We start from the raw sequence: 13,589 nt of genomic DNA on the forward strand, positions 1-13,589 counted from the left end.
TTTATAAATATCAAGTTGAGAGTGGATCACTGGTCCTGAAAGAACCAAAGTTAGCATCAACAGTTCATGAGTTGATAAGAAACCCTCAATCACGTTTTATCGCAAGATGGTGTTGTAGCGGTATGTTCGGTTATCCGCTGGTGCTTAACAACGTGACAGCATCATCATAGGGTTACTGTGTGCTTCCTCCACCCGGAGGTTCTTACCTCTGGTTTTTCCAGTAGTGATCGTAGAAGTGAGAATATACAGCCGTGTGTGGTGAAAGAATCCCAGTGAGTGTAGGTTAAAATACTCGTAAAACCAGTCAATAGTTTTAATAGAACTGGGTTCGAGTTGATTAAAAATGATTTACGTGCAGAATCAGACACTTTAGGGTCTGGTGCACTAAGTGAAAATGTTCAAAAGAATGGTCGACATGTTTCAGCCCTATCTTGTGCCCCTAAGGGTCAGGTGGGCTTTCATCAGGACCTAGTGTTTATGTGGAGGAATCTAAGTTTCATAGGACTCCTTGAAGAGGGTGGAGCGAGTCGTCCAACCAACGTATTCAATTTGAACCTATTAGGAGGTTGTGGGAAGAAAAAGTGTGAGGACTAAGTTTAGTCAAAATACATGCTGTTAGTATGTTCAAAATTTAGAGCATCAGCCGTTGTTTGCAACTTCAAAATGACAATACTTTAATTAACATATAATGCCAATACAGACTAATATTGACATTAATTAATGGCAAAAAAGGGCCCTCTTTTCCGAGGAGATTTGCAGGAAGGAAGGAACCAAACCACAACACAAACACAAACACATAAACTTTTAGTCATCTCTGCAGAAACGTTTTCTCATTTGATTCGAGAACGTGGTGCTAAATGTTGTTATTATGCTGTCATGCACAATTCAGTAATGTCACACACAACGTGCAGCGCACCCCGAGCTGGAAAAGGAAATGCGAGTCGCCGTGTTCTGTGAAGTTAGCAACGTTTAGTCTGGGGGTGTAGAGTAACGTTCAGAAGTTGCTATAGATAGCGAAACGTCATATGCTGTAGAATTAACATTGCTTATTTAATGGGCATCAAGTTACGTAAAGAGATATCGCGAGTGTTATGTTACGCTGCCAAAATAATTACGGCGAAGTGCTGGTGGCATCGACAATTTGTATACATAATTGCCAAAAGAATTATTTCCAAAGGTAATGCTTAAGGCTTACAGCTGGCATATATGTTCGTTGTCAGAGGTCGTGAGCGCGCGCCGACTCTCGCAAGCAAATTAATTTAAGTCGGTTTCAATAACTGAAAAACGAAAGAATACCTTGTATACTCTAGTAGAGGATACCTTCAGGGACAGGAGGCTAGACCCCGCTCTTGGGAAAGGGGGAGGAAAGAATAGACAGAGTATTAAGTAAGTTAAAATACTTTACGTTCCTTCATTGATTATCTCGTGTCTGCCTCGGCCGCTACCTTGCGCTGGGGAGTTTTCGACTAGTTCTGCCGCCGCCTCTCTTTCCCCGGTATGCCAACTACTGGAGCCGGTTCAGCATTGATATTTAGACACTTGTTAAAGAAGCCGAGTGGGTCGCAACTCCTTCTTTCTCCCTCCCCTTGATCTACACCGAAAATTGGTTTACCAGGGTTGGTGGCAGAAATTCCTGTAATCTGTCTGCCCCTAGCCGTAATGGGAAATATACCGGATAATACTGTGTCAGAAGACGAGATTTTAAAGGTTGCCCCTTCTCAACATGATAACTCCGGTATAAATTTGGGGACAGGTACCCTCACCTCATCTGAATGTCACATCGTAAGCTGGAACATTGCTGGGATCCGATCAAAAACAGATAGTCTGGGGTGGATGGAATTCTTAAATCTTTTTGATATTATCTGTCTACAGGAAACTTGGTGTACTGATTTTAAAGGTTATAATGGTTTTAACTTTTACCAGCTTCCTGCTATTGGCTCGGTCTCAGGTAGAGCCAAGGGTGGTCTACTTGTTTTGATTTCAGTTAAAGCCCCTTTATCAGTTATCAAATATGTACAAGTTGGGGTTTATTCCCAGATTTTATGGCTGCAAATCAATGGAGGTAGGAACATTCTTTTAATTAATTTTTACAATAATTGTTTTAACAACTCCAGGGATCAGCCAGTCAAAGACCTCTCCAAAGCATTAGAAGAGTTGTATAAGGACTCCAATGAAGTCTTTGATTTGCTCCTGGTTGGGGACTTTAATATTACCACCTGCCCTTTCTCTGAGGATAATGTTTGCGGATTAGTGGACACTCATGAGGATGGGATTCTCCATTTTAAACACAATTATTATGGAGATGCCCTAAATAATTTCCTCGCCTCATATAATATGCACATTATGGATAATGAGAAAAATGTACAAGGGGAAATTTGTCCCACCTTTTCAGGCCGGGGTATGAACTCTGTAATAGATTTTATCTGTATTTCCTCGGGCCTGGAGGTTTTGCTCACGGCCCCAAAGGTAATAGATATCCAATTAAGTGACCACAACTGCCTGGTAGTAAAGGCTAAGCTGTGGGAAAAGGATGCTGTCAGTATCCCTGGCCGTATTATTAATAGTATCGAGGCAGAGCGCCCCAATGGTACAAGACTCAGGTGGAAGGGGGACAAGGCAGACATTACGTCCGATTCCATCATAACCAGCTCCCTGCCACATATTACCGCGATTCTCGAAGATAATTTATGTACTCCTTCCTCAATTGAACATTTTATTAGTATTAATGCGGCCATTAACCTAAAACTCACAGGTACCCGTAAACATAATGAGGATAAATCGCGGGGCTGGTTTAATTCAGCTTGCACCTCGGCCCTGAGGGAGCTGAAATCTGCTCTATCTGTTAAACCCAGAGATAAGGGACTGGTCATAGATCTAAGAGCCAGATACAATGAAACCCTTAATATCAGGAAAGCGGAACTTCGGCAAGAGGCCTGGGAAAACCTGTCCATGGCAGCTGAAATGAACAACTGTTCCTTATTCTGGAAAACTGTCAATTCACCATTTCTTAAAGACGACAAAATTCCAGAACTAACCTCCTATGTTATGCAGGCAGACTGGATTACACATTTTTCTAAAATTTTCCAGCCCGATGGTGGAGGGCAAACTTCAGGGAAACAATGGCCGCATATCCCATTAAATTTTACGGTTCAAGAGGTTTTATACAGTATACGGGACAGTAAGGGGGGGAAAGCACAAGGCCCAGACGGGGTCCCAATTGATGTATACAAATTGGTCCCAGAAATTTGGGGGCCTCTGCTTACTAATATTTTTAACGCAGCTGTCAGAAATAAGATGCCCCCGACATGGGAAGAATCTATTTTAATCCCAATATTTAAGAAAGGTAATCGCGGGGAAGCCAAGAATTACCGACCAATCTCCCTGTTGTACTCTTCTGTTAAGGTTATGAGTCGAGTGCTAATGGTGAGATTGGAGGAATGGGCCGAAGAAAACGGCATCTTAGCCGAGAGCCAGTTTGGCTTTAGGAAGGGTCGCGGAACGATAGAGCAATGTCTTAATTTAGAACTGTTGGTTGGTAAATATACCCTGGCAAAGACTGGCACTATTTATCTTTGCTTTGCAGATCTTAGTAGTGCATTTGATCTGGTGGACCATGGTATCCTTTGGGAAAAGCTATTAGAAATAGGGGCCCCAGAGGGTATTATCTTCTTCCTCGCACGCCTATATTCTAAATTAAGAGCCTGTGTCCGTTTTGGGTCACAAGGCGAGTGTACATCTATGTTTAAGATTGGGCGTGAAATTCGTCAGGGTTGTGTGCTAGCCCCATTGCTTTTCATTAGGCCTGGGCGGTAAATTCCGTTCCGCTCGCGGAATTTGTGGAATTTGGGTAATTTCGCGTTCCGCAGAGAACGCAAAATTGCCCAAAATTCTGCTTTCCGCGACTTCGCGAAATTTTTTGCTTGTTCGCGTTCTCAAAATGCGTGTTCGCAAGATATTTCTCCCCGAGCACGCAAACAGCGATTGTGAACAGGAAAAAGCATCACGAACAAGCAATTCTGCGTGTTCGCGGAATTTCTGCGTGTTCGCGGAGATTTTTTACCGTTTCGCGGAGATTTGCGTACCGCGATTGCGCAAATTCCGCCCACCCCTACTTTTCATTCTTTTTATCAATGAAATTGAATCCTTCCTCAAATCTCTGGCAGTGGATGCCCCCAAAATTAATAATGAATATGTTCCCGTGTTACTCTATGCGGATGACGCGGTTTTAATTTCACGTACACCATATGGTCTTCAATTGTTGTTGGATGGTTTCATGCAATTTATCAAAAGTAGAAAGTTAGTCTTAAACAAATCCAAAACCTATGTTATGGAATGCGGCCATAGGATTGGAAAGAAACAACCCTCTTTCTTCATTGAGGGCCAAAAGGTCCAGGTTGTTGATAATTTTTCATATCTGGGGGTTACTTTTTCAAATAAAAACACCTGGGCAATTGAACTTAAGAATGTACGGTCTAAAATGGCCAGGAGTGCCTTTGGTATTTTCACTATGGCCACCAAACTAGGATACAGGCGGATTAATGACATGCTGAAAATTTACCAGTCTCGGTGTGTCTCAATTGCATTGTACGGAGCTGGCATATGGGGCTATGCCCCGTTAGGTTCTCTTCAGGTTGAAGAGAACGCATTTTTGAAAAAACTTTTGTGTTTGCCAAGCTCTGTCTCGAACACCTTAGTGCATAACGAATTGGGTATCTGCCATCTCTCCAATTTGACCCCCCTTAGACCTTTGCTCCTATGGCGCTCCATTTGGATTAAAGAAGAGACTTCCCTGTGTAGAGCTATCATCTCTGATTGTCTTACCTTGGACCATTTTATAAGGATCCCGTGGTTGAAGTATGTTATTGATAGCTTTCGGGCGGTCTTTAACATCGACATCCTAGCGGATCATCATGGGGCAGATATGTTGTCTAAAACTGATCTCAAGCAGTGTTTTTTACAACAGGCTGCTATCAAGAGACATCAGAACAGCTCCAACCTTTCATCTTATACCTTTTATCATGATTTGAATGAAGGTGGGGGCTTTCAACCTTATCTGTCACAAATAACTTGGAAGGCACATCGGTTTGTGTTGACTAGATTTAGAATGGGAGTTGTCCACAACCTTGTTGCCTTCCCGATTATGAATTTACATCCTGTTGGTCCATGTCTATGTGATAGCTCCACTCCCCAAAGCACTGTGCACTTTCTTTTGCTTTGTCAATTGTATAAACACTTCCGGATAGCTTATCTGAAACCCTTGTTTTTAAAATTCAAAGTCAGAACTATACGTGACTGTATGTGTCTACTTTTTAATTTACATCATCCGGTAGTATGTTTTTATACGGCTACTTTTCTTCTCAAATCCATTAATGCAAGGAAAAGTATGCTTTTTTAAATGCCTTTTTTATCATGATGAATTTTTCTGCCTCTGTATTTATTACCAATTTTTGTTGTATTGTGTGCTTTTATGAACTTATCTAATGTTCGAATAAAGCCTTATGAAATGAAAATGAAATGAAAATGACACGGATGTTGTCGTGGACCTGGGGGATGGTCCGTCTTACCTTGGAGTGGATCTATCTGGGGATCATGTGCATAATGCTGAGGGTGTTGCAGTGTAAGAGGTACAGATGCCGGTGATTACCATGGCAAATTAGAGCAAGCAATCCATGATGCACAACATCTTGTGTGCGTGGACACTGGGTGCCTGTGCGGGGCCTCTGTGGGTGGGACACAAGCAGTTGAGCCAGCTGTAAGGGGACAATCCTCAGATGTTGACCTCAGTCCTGTACAAGTCTAGCCTCAGGTGGCTGCTGTGCTGCCATTCATCTATGGATCCCATGCAATCTTGAAAATTGGAACTGGAAATGTCTGCGTCCTAGGTGAGGGTGAGGAGCGCCTGGCTGTCAATGGCATACGAGTTGATGATGAGGGCGTGTGCGCATGTGATGGTGGATAGGGGGGTCCTGGACACATTGTAGATTGACATGCTGAAAGATGATACCTGTGCCATGTGCCTCACGACGAAAGCATACTACATGCAGAAGCCTTGAGTCCCACTCCCATGGCCTTGCAGGGGTACAGATCCGGTGGGGAGTAGGAGGCACATGACCTGGTGGGTGTGACAGGACCTGGAAGGCGTGGCAGCGCTGTGTAGGCAGTCGGAGTTGCACACTCATCATGCAAAGGTGTTGTGTGTGCGCTCAGTGCATGCCTGAGAGCAGGCGGGAGATGTGTGGATGGACCTTGCTTGGAGGGTGGCTGCAACATCACACTGTAGTGTGATGTGGGTCATGCAAGGACATGAGGGTCGTGCAATGTGCACGTTGCATGTGCAGACGGTCCAGCCTTTGGTACCGCGTGGCCGCAACTGTGGCACAGACAAGCCGAAGACAGCCAAATTAATGTGTTGAGGGAGGAAGGGAGGAGCACCTTTGATGTGTGTGTGTTGCCAAATCTGGAAACTACGTGTGCCCTTGCTGCAGTGGCTGCAACAGCAGGCGGCATGTCCTGGGAATTATGCCACAATATCCACACAAAGACTAGGATGTCAGAAAGGACTACTGCAACAGGTGTATGTCAAGGAAGTGTAACCGGTTTGCAATGGCACACCCAGAGACAAAGGATGCACAATCACCAAAGATGACTGACACAACGGATCATGAAACTGAAGGCCGAGCTGCGCACAGGAAACACACCCCAGAAGGTGTTGACGGCCCGTGGGGGGGACTAACATGCCAAAACACATACACAGCCATGGACATCATGCACAATAGAGAATCAAATACATGAAGAACAGCATGCAGGTTGCTAATCTACACATAGACTCATATGCACATTCCTTGACAACCATGCCAGATATGCCGCATGCACAGTGGCAAGAGACCTGCATTGACAGAGATGAGGCACCTTGGAGGCTGAGGAACACCTTTATTACTCAGGCTCACGCCTCTGCAAAAGCATCAACATTAACAGACTCACAGGTCTATTGGATTAACATGTGGGACCTACACCGGACACCCCCTTTGCACCACAGATGCTGAAAATTCATTGTACTGGCACACAAGTGAAGGGGTTGAGCCAAACAGCCCCTGCTGCACACGGAGAGGCTGCAATTCCCCATTGAGCATCATATGGGGATGTCCCGCAATATGTCCACCCGTAGCCTCCTGTATGTTTCAGAGGGAGTTGTACACACATTGATGCCTTCATCACAAACCACAATCCCATAACAGATGACTGCCACGAAGTGTGACTATCAATTCATGTGAGTCATGCCACATATCATGTGCCCCATGGTGAGTCGACATGTATGCATAGTAACATAACCTGCAGAGGGGCAATGCCCACACATTACAAACAACTACCACACCCAAAAAGCCTTGCTGCAATCCTTACCCAAAGGAGAATTTTCACCATGTCCGTGCATGTAACGCTAATTCAGCACACGTTGCATTACTCATGAGGAATAGCAGGAGAACAACAACGATGCCACGAGCAGACAGCATGCGCAAATACCTGGGGATGAGAGACACACAAGAAGTCAGGAAAAACATAGTCATCCGCATGCATGGTCATGTACTCTACATGAATAAGGTTGACACCATGCTAGTTGTCAATTGAGTGTGTCAGCTAAAATGTGTGGAATGACATCAGCACTCGAGTGACACATCAGCACACACCTCAAAGTCACTTAGCATACAGTCAGCTGGACACACACATTGCAACACATGCCACACAAGGCTCAAAGCGTGCACACTCAGACCCAGGGACTCACCATTATGAGAAGAAATTGCGTATGAGCTGACTCCGGATGTCCTCCTCCTCCTCCTCCTCCTCACTTGCCTCGTGACCAAGGCCATCATCCTCCATGGGTGGATGTTCCTGCTCATCGGGATCCAGGATGAGTGGCACAGCTTTCTCCACTGCCATATTGTGCAGCATGCAGCACACGAGGAAGATTTTGCAGACCTTCACCGGTGCATATGGGAGGGACCCGCCGGTCTTGTGGAGGCACCGGAATCGGCTCTTCAGGAGGCCAAACGTCCTCCCAATCACTCGCCTGGTCTGCCCATGGGCATTGTTGAAACGGTGATCTGCAGCTGTTCTCGGGTTGCGGAGAGGCGTCACCAGCCATGACATGTTGGGATAGCCAGAGTTCCCTACATGGAAACATCATGTAAAGAAGTGGATGAGGAGATGTCGTCACTAGATAACGCTGAATACTGGACAAACAGAGTCTACTCACCAACAAGACATGCTCGTTCGTTGTGCAGCTGCAGCATAATTTCTGGCACCCTGCTACGCCTCATGATGTAGGCATCGTGTGCTGACCCTGGAAAACGTGCACAGACATGGGAAATCACCATGTTAGCAAGACACACCACAAGGGCATTAATGGAGTGGTAATGTTTACGGTTACGGAAGGCTACCTCCTGTGCCTGTGGTGGTACCAAAGCCACATGTGTCCCATCAATGGACCCAATTACATGGGGCATCCCTCCCAGGGCATAGAACTCACCCTTGATACCTGTCAACTGTTCACAAGTTGGAAAATGGATGAATTCATCCAGGTGCTCCAACAAGGCTTCCAAAACATCATGCAGGACACGGCTGAACATGGTCTGAGACATGCCACCCACATCAGCAATGGTCAATTGAAACGTACCGGTGGCAAATAAATGTAGGGCTGCCATCACCTTCATCTTGGGGGTCAGCGCAGTCGGATAACTGTGTCGTGGTTGGAGGTGTGGTGCCAGCCTGTTTGTCAGGTCCACAATTAACCGTTGGGGGAATCGGTAGCGGCGTATGCAGTCACGTTCCCTCATGGCAGCCAAGTCTGGCATTGGTCGGGGGAGAGGCGGTGCCCTGCAGAAAATTGGAAGGAATAACGAAGATTGAGTACATTACTACACCAATGTCAATGAACTGAGCACATGTTCAACAGCTAATACACATATGCCACATACAGAGTCTGGTCTGTGCAATACATCCTGCACACGTATGCCAGCCAGGTGCTACTCCTACCAAGAGCCAGCTACAAACATGGATTGTCAAGGTCTACATGACATGCCATGAAAGTAGCTGTGGGCCAGTGTGAGTGAACAGCCAGACACATTACAGGAGTGACATACATCCACATATGTGCATTTGAAGGATGTCATCTCATACAGACAGCTGCCGGCAAGCTAGACGCACAGGTCACATGTAATGAAAAAAGGACAGACCACACACCTTGCCATGAAGGGGTACATGTCAAATATGATCACACAGACATTGAGACTACGCAGATATGTCCTAAGCTCGCAAGTCCCTGTTAGATGCATACAGACACACGTCACGTGTTATTCCACATGTGTCCTGGTGTGCGTAATAGTGTGACATGGGCATCTACACACAGACACATGTTGGATGCAGCTACAGCAGATGCCGTTGACGGAACACCAACAGCAAGATCATGGGAAAACACGACACACACATGACATAGTCACATCGTGGCACGCTGGTAGTGAGATGTCAGATGTCATCATCCGTGTACCTGGCATCAGGGGACATTTGCGGGTGTTGGGGACTGTGCCATCCAAGTGATGCAGTGCTTGACAAGTTTGAAATACATGCACACATGTGAAAGGTGTGAAGGGGAAGTGCGCCACATGGTGCCCCATCACACATGACATGTGTACACAGGTCATCACACAACTATTGGGTTAAAACATGAGGAGACATGTGCCAGCTCACTGCCTGACACACCTAGGCCCTACACATGATGCACTGCACTGACAATGACTTGATGTCCATCCTTGTGCGAGTCATACATCTCCATTCCTTTCCTGTGCGCCTCTTATCACCAGTGTAAGCTGTGAAACGCACCGTACACATGCTCTGAGGGCGTGTGTACGGTCGTATCACAATATGGGGTTTGGGTAGGAGTACGCATGTGTGAACGGACCGTACACACGTACGTGTACACACTGGTCCTATTCCCATGGTAGTGTTGGCGTAGGCATACGCCATAGAGATACGGCTCATACCCACATATGTACGGCCCGTAGCACTATTGCGTACACCTACGGCAACACTACCATAGTGCTACGGGCCCTACACACGCGGGTACGGCCCGTAGCACTAGGGTAGTGTTGCCGTAGGTGTACGCCATAGTGATACGGGCCGTACATACGTGGGTACGGCCCGTATCTCTATGGCGTACACCTACGGCAACACTACCATAGTGCTACGGGCCCTACACACGCGGGTACGGCCCGTAGCACTAGGGTAGTGTTGGCGTAGGCGTACGCCATAGAGATACGGGCCGTACATACGCGGGTACGAGCCCTATCTCTATGGCGTACGCCTACGGCAACACTACCGAAGTGATACGGGCCCTACACACGCAGGTACGGACCGTATCACTGGAGTAGTGGTGCCCTAGGGGTACGTGTGGAATGCACCGTACCTGTGTGTGGATAGTGAAATTACATAGGGGACACATGAGGGACAAGTTAAGGGCCTAAATGCATGCTGGTTGTCATGGAGACCGAGTTTCCAGTTCAAAATTTTGCATCAGGTGGCCAGCAAAAGTCGGTTGGAGACAATATACTATGTTGCAAAGTGGTTGTTGACTTGACATCATGCTCAGATTTTGAACCATGCAAAGGCCCTCACTGGGGTAGGTTTAAAGGGATTGGAGGAAACGTAGGATGCAAATGAGATTGACCAATCACTCTGTACTCCTGTAAATGAAACAGCCAGGGAGATATAAGGCAGCCAGGACCCATGAGAGAGCACTTGCCTGCACAACCTTTCATTCCACACCACTGCTGCTGCTCGTGATTCCTCTGGCACCATGTCCAGGTCTGTGGAGAGGGCCCAGCCATTCACCCAAGAGGAGAATGAGGCGTTGCTGGACGTCATCCTCCCACAGTACCCCTGCCTATATGGGAGACCAGGGGAGCAGGTGAGTGCTGACTCCACTAGCTGTGACTGTGCCCCTTTTTTGTGTCTGTCACTTCTGGCATTGTGTCCAGGTGTGACAGACATGCAATGTTGTTCATGGTGGGTCCCAGGGGGGGGAATGCCTTATGTCTCCCATGCAGAGCCTGATGTGGTTCATATCTGCACTCCTCACTTGCATTGTGCTTACTGTGACAATCACTGCATGGTGCATGCCACATTCAGCCTGGCTAATCCCCTTGGGAATGTTGTTTCCATAGTCCTGATGTGATTCTGTGGTCCCCCCAGTGTGACAGGTGACTGTACCCACAGATGTGTGTGAGTTGAGTGTACCTGTGGTGATAGTGTCCAAATGATGTGTACGGCCCCTGGACATTGGTGTGTGTGTAAGTCCCCTGTCATGTGGGTGAGTGTCTAGGTGGAGTGTTGCACCCCAGCTGCATGAAGGATGCATATGCCCTACCCATCTGATGTGAGCAGGGAGCCGTGCTGTGTGTCTGACGTGCTGAGCTAGGCCCACACCTGTGACTCCCCCCAGTCAAGTGGCACATGTGCAGAGTGATGTTTGGACCCGCAGTTGCCAATGGCAGGTGATTGTCCTGTGCCTGTGTGTGTCTGTGTACTCCGCTGAGGTTGCGTCAGTGGCCTGGGGCATGTGACTGCTTTGAGGTGCTGTCCATTATCCTGGTGTTGCTTATGATGCACAGTGTGAGCCATGATCATTGATTCTGTCGCACCCCTCATGCCACCTGTGTACTTTAAATGCCACGTAGTGCATTTGGCTTTCCCCAGAGGATAATGTCCCTATGACAAAGGTGCAATGAGTTTGCTGCATACTATGCCCTGTTCAAACAAGCACAATTGTTCTAATGTGTGTCTCTGTGACATGGAGCAGGTGTATTGATGTTGTCTCACTTTGTCATCCTCACAGGTAGCCACCTACACCAAGGGGGAGATTTGGAAGCGGGCCGTCAGGGCCGTGAGGTCGGCGGAGGGTCGTATTCGGCGCCTGACCCAGGTGAGGAAACGCTGGCAGGATATCCGGTGCTGGACCAGGACGATCGCCCGGGTCCTGCTGGAGGACTCACCTCCATGAAACACGGGGGGCGCCGGCGCCTGACCCACCAAATGAAGCGTGTCCTGGCGGTGGTCTTCCCTGACATGGATAGGCAGCTACAGGAGAAGCAGCAGCAGGAAGGGGGTAGGTACATGTGTGTTTGTTGTGTGTCACCAGCTTTTGGAAGTGCTCAGTCGCCTGGATACACTGCCCATTTATATGTGCAGTGCATATCCTGCTCCCCAAAGTCAACCGGTCCTGTTCTTCCTCCCTTCCCCTCCTTGACATGTGTTCCCTGGTCTGTGTGTAGTCACTCTTGCACAAGGTAATCTAGGCTGGTAGTTAATCCAAGTGCCCAATGCTTGCAGCATCATGTGTGGGGGTGGTCTGTGACATGTGTTGGGACCTTGCCTGTGCTCTGTCCAGTTCAGTCATTTGGGGGTCCATGATTGTTGGCACTGATGCAGAGTCTCAACATAGGAGTGTGAGGCTTAAAATGAACTGCCTTGCAGCATGCATGACCGATGTTGTGGCCTCAGACAAGATGTGCATAAGGGGGAGATATGCATAGTGCGGGGACGGTTGCTCCTGTTGCAGTCAGATCTATCCAGGACCATGGAGCAGTGTGGCCACTACAGTCCCCTGAGACACCTTTTCCTAGGAATCATGTGTGTCATCCAACACTGTGGACATTCTCTGTGTCTTCAGCATAGGTTGGCCTCTGTGGCATTGTACCCTGGCCTCATTTGTATTTACGTAAAGTGTGCTACATGTGTACACTGTACAGGGTGACCCAATGTGGCTTGTGCATCCTCACACTGGCCAGTGCCTGTGTGTCTGTGTACAACTATCTGATGATGGTTGTTTGTCAATAATATGTGTGGTCAGCCCCACGAGGGGTAGTTAGAGTGCAATTAGGCTTTAATGGAGCCCATTAATGTGATCCCTGATTAAGAGGTGTAAGTCCTTCCTCTGTCTCAATCACATTGTCTCAGGTAAGGTGGGTTTGTGTGGGCAAGGCCTACATGTCCAAAGCATATGTCTCCTTGCCAGGTCTGGCCTGTGTGTGATGATAGTCGGAACAGACACTCAACACGTATTGACCCAGTCATGTTGTGCAGGGTTGAATGTTTGTGCTTTGCAGCATGTGTCAAAAGTTAAAAGACATGGTTCCTGCTCATCCATTTTTGGCAACGGTGTGTGGTCCAGATGCTGTGCTTGACTGTCCCCAGACACTAGCTTCTCTGTATAATTCGATATCAAGTTCTTTGCTGTTGTGTCATGCTCTCCATTGTTTCAAAGTGGCATGGTGGATCAACCAACTGTGTAGTGCATGGCCTACATATGTGCGCAGTATTGTAGATGTTACTCATGATGCTTTTCATGCTATGCACTGTGACCTATGTAGTTTGGACTCATGTGTCATATGTATACAGGTGTCTGATTATTTCCTGTCTCTTCACCTTGCACACAGCATCGTCGGGGGACACCGAGGGAGACACCGGCACGGATGTGGAGGAGGGATCCAGCACCGGTGCCACCAGTGCTGGGGAGTCTGGCGCAGCAAGTGGCACGGAGGGCG

This window comes from Triturus cristatus, chromosome 1_2, assembly GCF_964204655.1.
Source record: "Triturus cristatus chromosome 1_2, aTriCri1.1, whole genome shotgun sequence".
Classification (NCBI taxonomy): Eukaryota; Metazoa; Chordata; class Amphibia; order Caudata; family Salamandridae; genus Triturus; species Triturus cristatus.